Source organism: Solanum stenotomum, chromosome 7, assembly GCF_019186545.1.
Source record: "Solanum stenotomum isolate F172 chromosome 7, ASM1918654v1, whole genome shotgun sequence".
NCBI classification, from domain to species: Eukaryota; Viridiplantae; Streptophyta; class Magnoliopsida; order Solanales; family Solanaceae; genus Solanum; species Solanum stenotomum.
The window spans coordinates 7,484,523-7,495,497 of NC_064288.1; the positions used below are offsets into that span (position 1 = coordinate 7,484,523).

Genomic DNA, 10,975 nt, shown 5'->3' on the forward strand with positions numbered 1-10,975 from the left:
TTCACCTATGTTAGGCGCATGGGTGCAGTTTTTAGACAGCACTGACCAATAAAAATTGGTCATGTGTTAAAATAAACTTGAAAAAAATAAACATTAACTCAATTGTCTTCTTCTTTATTATTGTTCTTCATGTTTGGAAAAAAAAACCTCCATTATCATAAGCTAAATTGCTCCTTTCTTCGAAAAGCTAACAAAATAAAATCAAGAAAAAACTAACCTTTGAACTCAACCACGATTCTTGATGACTTAGAAGTAGGGGTGTACATAGGTCGGTTTGGTTAGGTTTTTCATTAAAAAAAACCTAAACCAATTATGTCGGTTTATTAAATCTAAATATCAAATCAAACCACGCAAAGTCAGTTTTTTCGGTTTCGGTTTTAGTCTGTTCTTTCGGTTTTTTTTTTTTTTTTTTGGTTTTTTTCAGTTTTTTACAACTTAACGGTGTTTGAAAAAGAGATCAAATATATTTTCACCTACCTGTGTGATAAGCTAAACTTAAGAAACGTTAAATGAATAGAAATTTTCGTAAAGACGGTAAAATTCACATGAGTACAAAATATATTTTTTTGAAATAAAGTATATAAACATTGAAAACTATAAACTAACTAAAAATATATTAACAAAGTTATAATATTTTTTAATCTATAAATAAAATAAAATTATATTGAATGAATGGGAAAGACGTGGGTCTAGCCAGACCCCTGACATCGGGTGACAAACCTTGATGATGGCAATTTAAAAAAAAAATAAAAAAAATAAAAAATAAAAATAAATAAATAAATAAATATATATATATATATTTACAAAATTTTACAAATCCAAATTTGAAATAAAATATATAAACTAACTAAAAATATATTAACAAAGTTATAATATTTTTTATCTATAAATAAAATAAAATTATATATATAATATTTACAAAATTTTACAAGCCCAAATTTGAAATAAAATATATAAACATTGAAAGCTATAAACTAACTAAAAATATATTCACAAAGTAGATTATAAGTAATATTTTTTTATCTATAAATAAAATAAAATTATATATATAATATTTACAAAATTTTACAAGCCCAAATTTGAAATAAAATATATAAACATTGAAAGCTATAAACTAACTAAAAATATATTAACAAAGTAGATTATAAGTAATATTTTTTTATCTATAAATAAAATAAAATTATATATATAATATTTACAAAATTTTACAAGCCCAAATTTGAAATAAAATATATAAACATTGAAAGCTATAAACTAACTAAAAATATATTAACAAAGGAGATTATAAGTAATATTTTTTATCTATAAATAAAATTAAATTATATATATAATATTTACAAAATTTTACAAGCCCAAATTTGAAATAAAATATATAAACATTGAAAGCTATAAACTAACTAAAAATATATTAACAAAGTAGATTAAAAGTAATATTTTTTTTTATCTATAAATAAAATAAAATTATATATATAATATTTACAAAATTTTACAAGCCCAAATTTAAAATAAAATATATAAACATTGAAAACTATAAACTGACTAAAAATATATTAGCAAAGTAGATTACAAATAATTTTTTTTATCTATAAATAAAATAAAATTATATACATAATATTTACAAAATTTTACAAGCCCAAATTTGAAATAAAATATATAAACATTGAAATCTATAAATTAACTAAAAATATATTAACAAAGTAGATTATAAATAATATTTTTATCTAAAACATAAAGTGATAGCTTTTTGAAATTTTGGGAAGTGTAAAAGCTACTTTTGAACTGATAGCTTACTTTTTAGAAAGTTGAAAAAGTGGGGCCCAGCGCGTGTTGAACAAAACTTTCAACCTATCTGGTTTATATTGCCACGTAAGCCGAAAAGTGGTAAAAAATTAATTAAAAAATAAGTTCGAGCCGGGGGGGAGGGGGTAATAGGACCTTAGTAAAGGTTAGGTGTGTCTCATGGATTTTGGGCATAGGGGGTACTTATGCATTTTCCCAAAAAATAATAATAAGCACTAAAAATGCTTTAAGATGTAGGAACTGAAGTGATTGAATTCAAACATCATATTCATAAAAAAAAAAAAAAAAAAAACACCTCAAAAATAACACCAATTCACCCAAAAATTTAAATTTAGGATCCTCAGTACATAACGAGTCTCTTGCAATAGTACCGCTCGATACAAAACTTATTTGCGAAAACACAATTTTCAAATTTAAAACTTCGAGTTTCAACAATTGCTAGACACCAATTTTTACTTATAATTATATCGATGGTTCAATATAAATTAGGTTAATTTGTTAGATCTTCCTATTAGTTTGTCATGCACATGTTAAACTACTTAGGACTATTGTAGCTGGTGCAGGTATGCATATGGTGGGAAAAGAACAATCGAGTCTTTCAGACGAAGAAGAGAAATCCTACGATTCTATCAAGGTAAATTATTCAGATGGTGGTGATGCGATAGTTTAAATGTCAAATTATCAAATCATGAAACTTAATTACTATTCTTGAAATATAGCTCATACGTAGTTGTTTAGCTGTTGATATGTTGGGACTATGTCTAACAACTACTTACTTTGTACATAATTTTCTATTTTGATATATAAAATGTCTTTATTATTAGTTTTTTTTTAAAAAAAAAAATTATAGAATAAAATACGTGCAAAAGAAAAAATCTATAAGTAAACAACAAGAAACATTTCATACTATAAGTGAGAGTTTCTTCGGACTACCAAGGGTAGTTTCACTCCAAAATATGTACGTGTCTTCTATCTAGAGAGCCACGTGGGCTGCAATTTTCATATTTTCAACACATATGTAGAGTCCGGAACCTAAATAAGCCACAAAAAAATAAAAATGATCAAAATAAGTCACTATTCTAGTAAGTAACTAAAATAGGCTTAGAGGAAAAAAAAATCCATTTTATGCAATATTCCAAACGTTTTCCATTAATCTCATAACGTGTATATTTTAATATATAACGGAACTATTTTTTACACTTTGTAACGTGGAAGTTTTTCTTACACTTTGTAAAGTGGAAGAAAAAAATATGATTTACAAAGAGGAATATTTTTCAAGAAAAAAATATGATTTACCATCTCTCCAAATGTGAAGGATTGTATCCGTTAAACTTCTCATTTTGCTCAACTGAGATATAGTTTGTAGCTTGTGTGATGGTTTGCTTTTCATTTAATCCATGACAAAACGATTGTTGAGTTGCCTAACCCAAAAAATGATTTGTGTACAGATAAAAAGATATTATAGAGTGTTTCTTTTTTAATATTAATAACTCTGCCACTCTTTTTGAAAAGCTAACATTGTTTGATTGTCTCCTGTAAAGAAAAAAGGCTCTACACATAAATATTATTCTTGTGGGTATTGCATTTGATAGATCTACTAATGGTGCAAATAACAGTAAAACAATTCAGACAAGAGATATGCAAGGCTTGGTACTTCACTCCTTCTCCACTGCAGAGTAATCTGACCTTATCTAAGTCGTAAATTGATGTTCATATGCCAAAAATTATATAGATTATTAGTGGCAATTATAATGTGGTTTCTTGCCAGTTAAGTAAAGATTCGAAGACAAGCTGCTATTTCCATTTACACATACTTCTACTTTTGCAGATAGTTGTGTTTAGCAGTACTTTATTTGTTCTTATTAGTTTGCTAATGTGGTTGACGTTAATAATCACCTTTCACTCCTTCTAAAGAACATCCAACTAACTATTTCTTTCTGTTCAAAATATATACGTGAATGAAAACAACAAAATAAAGTCGGGGAGATAATTTCTTTCATGCATTTGTCAATAGGATTTTTCCGTATTTAAATAGCTCATCTCTAAAGTGATGTGTTATTTTCTGTGCAATTTAAGGTTTTATATGTATTCCCACTTCTCTTTGCTATCCGTGGAACCTTTAAGTTCTCTCTTCTAATTTATTTTCAGAATTTACAACCTCCCAGATTCAACTTTCACACCAAGGCAACATATATGTAATTACCTACAATGCCTATGTTTTGGCCTTTCCTAGAAAGCTCCATGTATACCATTCCGTAAAATACATGTAAATGTATCACATTGATATTTATTTTAATCATGTGTGCACGACTTTCTTTACAACTGCTTTTGTTTCCGCAATATGCTTGTGCCTTGCACGGGCACCCAATCAACATCATTATAGATTTCAACCTTTTTATAATCATGTTTAGTATTAGATTATATGCTTGTCAAGATAACTTTTGAGATACCTTAAGATTCTATATACTATACATGATATGTATCACAAAAAGCTATTGAGGAAAAAATGATGACATTAAACTTAACATCTTATAAATAAGAGGTTAAAAAAAAATTATTTAAAATATTTGAAAACTTTTTCATTTGAGTATTTTCTTCCAAGAAGTAGATTCACAATTAAGGTAAGGAATGCGAAATATGAAAATAAAAGCTTTCCTTCGTAAAATTTGTGAAAAAAATGTCTACTAATCCGTATGCATTATAATAGTTTATTCCAATCCGAAACATAAACAACAACAGGGCTAATCAGACTTGCCATAAGAGCCGATGTAATATGTTTTGACATGAAATGGATATATCCATATATCTCTGACTCATATTTACGAGATGATAAAGTATGAGAAAAGTTATACCGATAATTATATAGTTTGCATCGGAATGGATGTATTGGTTCACGTAAGAGTGCACGTAGAATGCCAACGAGAGTTATTCATATTCAAGCAAGTTTCAGTAATGCCATTGTCACTTTTACAAATGTATGAGGTATGAGGTTGAACCTTCCTTATAAAAGAAACAAATTATCAAGATTAAAAGTTTTGGATCAATTGTGGATTAGTTTTTTCATAAGATGAGTTATGTCCAAACTTAATTAATTTATACTCTCAATATTAATTACTTATTTTTCAAATCATTTTTCGTAATAAAAAATAATAAAATCAAATAAAAGAATATAATTGAGTGAACGTCATTAGAGTTTCAAAGCTCCACCCTCCCTCTTCCTTTCTTTACTCATTCCATTTAGGGTTTTTATACTAGTAGCTCAATAAAATGCTTTTATTACTAAAATAAATAAAATAATATATAATGATGGGTCCCACCTCCTACACTTTTTGATTTGAAATGCAAAACATGTATTATAGCCGTTATACAAAGCTCCATTGACGTAAGGATAGGGGATTCAGCCGTTGGAAAATCAAATTTGTTGTCAAGATATGCAAGGGATGAGTTCAATTTGCATTCTAAAGCTACTATTGTAGTTGAATTTCAGACCCACCTTCTTGAAATTAATGGGAAAGCTCAGATTTCTGACACTCCTGGTGACGAAAGGTTCAGATATAAGTCGGAGGAGTACTTTTGAAAGTGTTACTAGGTGGCTTGATGAGCTCAAATAGAAAAGCTCCATTGATGTAGCTCCCAAAAATGTTTTTATCCAAAAACCGATGAAATCAAAGGTTTTGTTTTCTTTTTCTTGATTTCCTTTTTATGATTTCTTGGCGATTCTTGCATATTAGTTGATATATTGTTTAATTTCCCCTTCTCCAAATGCATATGCATGATACTTGAGAACAAGGTTTTTTTCAAGTTGAGTTAAATTTGATAATAACTGAATCTGGGCATATTACTCTCTTTTCTTCTTTGGGGGTCTCGTGTGTTGAGTTTAGTCAGTATGTGGCTTAATCTCTCTTTCTCCATGTAGATATACGAGTACTATTTATTCTTGTTATTTGACTAGTAATTAGTATTGAGATACATTATTGAATTTGCCAATTTTCTTCAAAAAAAATTTCTCGAATGGGGTAACAACAATCCAAAGGCGAGCTTCTGTATCAGCAAGTTAATCACAGAAATGTTGAAGTCATCAAATCTCTCCACTGTGAAGAGCTGGCCTTGAGGTATCCTCGTTTTTTTTGTTTTTGGATTTTTTAAAATTATTGTCTAAATTAAATGTATATATGTTTATGTTTTAATTAATATGATTTTTAATTTTTTCTTATACACTTTTAAAGGAAATAAGTGGAAAAAGTTATGAATTTGATGAGATTGAGTTTCTGTAGTGAGATTATGAATTTAGTTAATATATGGTTGATGAAGTTAATTTTGGATTTTAATAGCTTGATTATGGTTTATTTGATTGATTATTATATATCTGTGGTGGAGTGTTGACTGCTGATCATTTCTGCTTTAGTGTGGTAAATATGTACACTTGAAGCTATAATTATATCAATCAAATGAACTATGACTCCATTTGAAATAGTTAGGATCCACACGATTCAGGGTGCAGTAACCTTGAAATTTGACCCGCAACGATCAATTACTTTCTTAGAGTCCACCAAAGAGGCAGTTGTTGCTCATGCTCTTGGCATCAAAAGTCGCAACATACGTTGTATCCAATAACCAATTTTAATAGCAGTAAACGTTTTTGCTTCTGAGATACGAAACGTATTTCTTGCTTTCCAAGTTCCAAGTGCTTCTTCTTCCCATCATCAAGAGCAACAGACACAACTGATGAGCCTTCAAAGACTTTTATGACTGTCCCTCTATGCCTAAAAAAGAAAACAAATTGAAAGGTCAAACTAGCACACCTCAAAGAAAGTGTGGTACAGATTTATATGAATGCTCTTCTATTTGATATTTAAAAGCCCAAATGAAAATTGTAACTATATATAATGTGTTCCTTTTCTTTATCCTACTATATCCTTGTGTTCCAATACAATCCATCACTTGCTCTATTGATTGCCTTTTTGTCATCGCTGTCATGATTAATAGAATATCACAACACTCATTTCCATTAAAGTTGCATAGATTTTAATTATGCATAGTAGTCAGCTTGATGCACAATAAGCTTACCAGGTATTATCAGACGAATGATGAACTTCCAATATCTTTCCTTTTGCATCTTTTCCCAACTTCTGCAGTCTCCAGTTAGTATCCAAGAACTCATCCATTGTATTATTGTCTGTCTTCATACCGTTGTGATGAATTATCATCAATCCTGGTTGATGTTTTTTCTCCAAAGGGTGGTGCTCTCTTTCTTTTAGACCTTGGCCCCTTAACCATGCTTTATCCTCCTCTCCTAGAAGCCCAGGTATTTTGATTGTCATGGTAAAGATTCTTGAACTTGAGCTTTAGCAGAGGTTTGTGATCCTTTCTCGTTGAATTTGATAATGAAGGTCATCACAAGAAGTGGTCCTAGCTTCAGCATGTTTTACAGAAGCCAATTCCCTTGTAGCAGGAACTTCAGTTCCAGCCCCTGTAATAACACTACCGTTATTGCTTCTTTTTCCTAAGATATCAGAAGTCTTGAGCGGAGGATAAGGTCCAGATCCATCAGCGAATTTTCCATAAACTTTTGTATGGAAATTAATACCTTCTGAGCTAACTTTCTTGATCCTTATTAAGTTGCTTTCTTTACCCCTATGATTTTGACCCTTTATTTGGTCCATATGATCCACCTTATGTCCTTCAGACACAGAAATGAGAGAAATGAAAAGTTATTAATAGAACACTAAAAGTATGCTCCTAAAATCAACAAATACAATATTATCTTCTTTCCACACCCCCAACATTGTAAGTAAACAATTTACAACGCGTCTTACCTTCAATAACATAGAAAGTAAACAATTTACAACACTCTTCAGATGCAAGTATTCACACAGAGGAAAGAATCTCAACTAATTGAGCATAGAAATTAGAGAAGGAACACCATAGCAGAACAAGAATTGGAGAATTTAATCTGGGCTTTTTATGGTTTTGGGGTGGGATAATCTATAGGTCTATTATTCAGTCTCTAGCAGAAATAATATATCTCAATACTAATTACTAGTCAAATAACAAGAGATAAACAACCTTAAACTTTTATTTTAGAATTACAAATACAATATTATCTTCTTTCCTAGTTAAATGTGCATTATTATATGCTTTATATTGATCTGAAATCCATGTTGAGCTTTTGTTAAATAGTAGTAAGTACTATTTATTCATATATTATATTTTTGAATATCCCTAGTATTCAATCTTAGATCAAATTTGCAAACCATAAAAAGAAAGTACAACGCCTTTGCTCAAGAGCTCTGGTTTTGAAAAGTCCGCATTTGGTATTAATCAGAAAGGAAGTAGAACAACATTGTACATTGCAACTCCAGAGATAGATAGCATGAGACCCGATGATGGAGAAATTCAATCCATTTATGGAATGCAGACTTGTCAAGATAAAAGCCAGGAGGAGTTGAGGTTTGAGGACTACCCGTTAGGTGATAAAGGTATCCTTAACTTGTTTTCTTATCTGTAGATACAAAGAAATCTACTTTGTATTCATTAACACTTTTTATACTTCATGGGCGAATTTGCAGGTCAGAAATATGGTTATTCAGTTACTGTTTCTGGCGCACACAGAGATTTGGTGTCATCGACAACACGAGGCCTTTCAAATCATCAGTGTTTAACCAATCAACTGTTGATTAACCTTTTTATTCCCATTTTCCAAGTATATTTGCAGTGGAAAGAACATTCAAAATACTGAAGTGTTTCTGAATAATATAAAAGGCACCTTGTGGTCTATAAAATCAGCAAAGCACTTCTATTGTGGTGTTATACATCTAAGTTGTTCCAACCCTTGCAGCCTCTGCTCTTTGTTCCTCTGCAGCCAGAAATGACTCCTAAAGTTGGAGCAACACTTCCAACAACCAACGTTTCTCACCCATCGAACATGTACTTAGTGCAGTACGTCTTGCTCTTTTTGAAACTGATAGTATGTTGGATTGTAATCATGCAACTAGTCCTCCCGGCGCCTGTTTATTTTGAGAAGGTGCTAGTTGCTTAGAAATTGGACAATGACCAAGTGTCAGTATCAAACTTTAACTATCAATTGTTTTACTTTACTGCGTGTATTATTAAATGCCTAATTCAAAGGTTAGACACAGTATCCATCTTCACAGGTAATCCAAGGTTTCAATTTCATACGAATTCCATCTTCACAGGTAATCCAAGTTTCAATTCCATATGAATTCCTAATTTCAGATTCTGCAGCTACATCCATCCGAGTAATTAATCCTATGATTTATCTAACAATTCATGGCTGAAACAACCACTCATCGCATAACCACTACTATGATTTTGCAGTTGTGGTTGTATTTTTATGTCCAGTATTTTAAACTAAATGAACAAAATATTATTTTGAAATCCGGTAAAGGCTTAAGGTTTTATTATTTTGTTCTTAATTTAATTTTTTGTAGGTTTTACCGGATTCATTCTTATTCTTCACTTTCTTGTCTTTGTTGAGCAAATATTCTGCATCCCAGGTACTCAAACAGTATAGCTAATTTTTTATTTTGTAAAAGTAGTTTCAACTCTGTTTTGCATTGTATAAATTCACACCCTTCTTATTGAATGAGCAATTGATTGTATTGATTACTCTGTTTTGTTAGGTTAATTAATGTTGATATATTGAAGTCTTGTGATTGTTTGAGTGTTAATCGACTGTAATTGATCAACATCAATGTTATTGATTGAATTGACAATATTAGGAGCACTACATTATCAATATTTTTGATAGTTACTTGAGGAGGAATATTCTATTTTTAAGATTATTTCTGTAAGTATAGAAACTGGGAACTTTTTCTTATCTCCTTGTTGAGGTTGAGTTATTGAAGAACTAGAATCTATGTCGAGTGGATGAGACTTAGTATTCAGTCTGTGATAGTACTGTTGTAACAACTTTACAACCTATGCGTGCAACTCAACATTAGACGCATTATCAACATTATATGATTCTAAGCAATAACATGATTCCCCATTTAGATTCCTAGTAATAAATTAAGTCTTGCCTGACAGTTTCCAAGATAACAACCATTTGATAAGAAATACATCTTTGATGGTGCCCAACTTCAGACTATATATAGCATTCTTTCAAGATTAGATGTCTTGAGTGTTGAAATTCAATTAGAAATCGTTGAGGTCCGGGGGGTTGTCGGGGGGGAGGCGCCTCGAGGTTTGGGGGGGGGGGGGGNATCCATGAGGCTCCACCCACGGAGCGTAGACCACCTTACAGGGCATTGGTCTCTCCGTGGGTACACTGTTTTGGGCAGTGTTTAGGTGGACTTTAGAGTCCTCCTCAAGGACCCTTGATTGGTCCTTGGGGAGTCGTACATTGACGTTTAACCCCTAAGCCATTCATTCTAAGTACGAGAAGCAAATTTTACGACTCTAGCCCTTACGACAAGCCCTAGGGATGTTACATTTTTCCTTCTTTGGGGATCTTTTGAACTTCAAAATGCACCCGTTTGCCCCTCAAATCAACTCATGTCATTAATAAGGTCGTAACGAACGTCCATGAAAAATTTAAGCAAAAAACAAGCTGGATTCCTGAGTCATCAAAAAATTAAGCATACGAAAATTGTTAAAATCTGGCATTCCCTGCTTTGGGGATCGTTTGAACTTGAAAATGTGTCATTTTTCCCCTCGGGACAACTCATGCCATTAATAAGGTCGTAATGGAGGTCCATGCAAAATTTCATCCAAAAACAAGTCAGAATCGTGAATCACCAAAATCCATGGATTATGCACACAAAAATTGGTAAAATTTGGTTTTTCCTTCTTTGGGGCTCGTTTGAACTTGAAAATGCGTCTGTTTGCCCCTCGAAACTATATCACGCCATTAAAAAGGTAGTAACGGACATCCATGAAAAATTTCGGCCAACAAGTCGGAATCCCAAATCACCAAAAATTCATGGACTATATAGCACACGATAATCGGTAAAATCTTTTTCATCCTTTGGAGCTCGTTTGAACTTGAAAATGCGTTTGTTTGCCCCTCTGGACCGTCAACTAACACCATTAATAATGTCGTAACAAACGTTCATGACAAATTTCATCCAAAAACAAGCTGGAAAAGAATCACAAAAAATCCATGGACACATGAAAATCAGTAAAATATGGTTTGTCCTGATTTGGCGCTCAT

The 10,975-nt window shown here is 31.2% G+C and overlaps 1 pseudogene; it reads right to left on the minus strand.

Annotated features, from left to right (window-relative positions):
- Positions 1–6,382: 6,382 nt before the first annotated feature.
- On the minus strand, positions 6,383–7,477 carry LOC125869609 (uncharacterized; annotated as a pseudogene).
- Between the last annotated feature and the right edge of the window lie 3,498 nt (positions 7,478–10,975).